Raw genomic sequence first — 1,891 nt, forward strand, 5'->3', positions numbered from 1 at the left:
ATAACGTACATAACCTTTGAGTTTGACTTTTTTTCTATTGCATCATCCTCTTAAACCTATCTGTGCATCTTGAATGCCTTTCTATTGTGGAGTAGAATTCAACTTGTAGGGTGTCCTAAATTTTGTTTATCCATTCATCCTTTGGAGGACATTTGGCATGCTTCCAGTTTTGGGTCATTAAAAATATTGATAGTATCATTCATATGCTGTTTTGAGTGGAAATATAGGTTTTATTTTCTAGCAGAAATACCTAACAGTGGTATTGCTGGGTCATATGTTATGTGTCTATTCAACTTTATGAGAAACTGCTAAACTGTCTTTCAAAGTGGCTATAATATTTTATATTACTCTAGCAGCATAGAGAGATCAGTTGCTCTGTTCAAATAAGTGTGTAGTAATATCACATAGTAGCTTCAACTTGTATTTCCATGATGGTTAATAATGGCACACATAATTTTTTTCTATTGTTTTTTTGGGGGGGAGGGATGGGTAGGCACTGGGAATCAAACCCTTGTCTCCTGTGTGGCAGGTGAGAATTCTGTCACTGAGCCATCATTGCACCACTCGGTACACATATTTTTATTTTCTTAATTTCCAGCCTGTCTTCTTTTGTTTGAAAATGGTGATGAAATGTTTGTTTAAGCCTTTTGCCCAATTTCCAGTTGGACAGTCTCTTTTATTACTATTGAGTTTAAAGCATTCATTACAGTCTGTGTACAGTCCTTTATGGAAGATGGGATTTGCAAATACTTTACAAGGACCATGGATTTTCCTTCATCCTCTTAATAGATCTTTTGCCATCTAAACGTTTCGTTTATAACTTGATGAAGTCCAACTTATATTTCTCTTCTATGGATCATGCTTTTGGCATTATGACTAAGAACTTGTCGCCTATACTCAGTCGTGGAGATTTTCTCCTGTTTCTTTTGTAACTTTTACAGATTTATGCTTTATATTTTGATCTCTAGTGCACTTTGAGTTGAATTCAATATTTTTTTCTAGAATGTCTCATGCAAAACTTGATCAAAATTGATGCCTCTGCCATGGAATTGCTTTTACATATTTGACAAAATTCAGTTTTTTGTGCTTGTGTGGCTCTCCACATGGGATTGCTCTTCTGTTCTATTGACAGAGTTGTCACCAGATTGTTCTCAGTTTGTTTAAAGTTATTAATGGTGTTGTCTTGTTGTGTTTATGAATATAACTTTACTAAACTTACCTTTTGAGTTTCTTCCATTGCTTTTATGCTTCAAAAATATTTCCCTATTCTGGTATTATGAACAAATTTACCCATATTTTTCTCATTTTCATTGGTTATATTTAAAATGTATAACTATTATTTGCATGTGTAATTTTTTTGGTGAACGATGTGGTATAGAGAAAACTATTTATTCATCAAAATAGTTAACATGATGGAATCATTAAATAATTAATTCATCCTTTATCCACTGATCTTTAGTGCAAACCTTGTGATCTGGTGATTTATTATGAAGATGTATGTGTTTGTATTTGAGTTCCCCATTTGTTTCACTTATCATCAAATTTTGACATTCACATTGTTTGAAACCACACAACCAAATTTTAACTACATGAATAAAAGGATTTTTAATGTTTAACTGATCCTAATTCAATTGCAGATATAGAAAAAGTGCACACTACAGAAAATTCTTTTAAGAACAATTCTTCCTTCACAATTTTGGTATTTTATTACCATGCAGTTTACCAGTGCAGAATATCTCTCAAAGCATTTCAATTTTTGAAATTCCAAACAGTTCATCGAACATATGGCAAATTATCTGAAGCATAATTTATTCTTATTTCTTAATGATTTTTAATCATTTCCATTGCATAAGAGACACAAATTAATATGCACTTTAAAATATGCCTTCTG

The sequence above is a fragment of the Tamandua tetradactyla genome, chromosome 5, assembly GCF_023851605.1.
Source record: "Tamandua tetradactyla isolate mTamTet1 chromosome 5, mTamTet1.pri, whole genome shotgun sequence".
In the NCBI taxonomy this organism is placed as follows: Eukaryota; Metazoa; Chordata; class Mammalia; order Pilosa; family Myrmecophagidae; genus Tamandua; species Tamandua tetradactyla.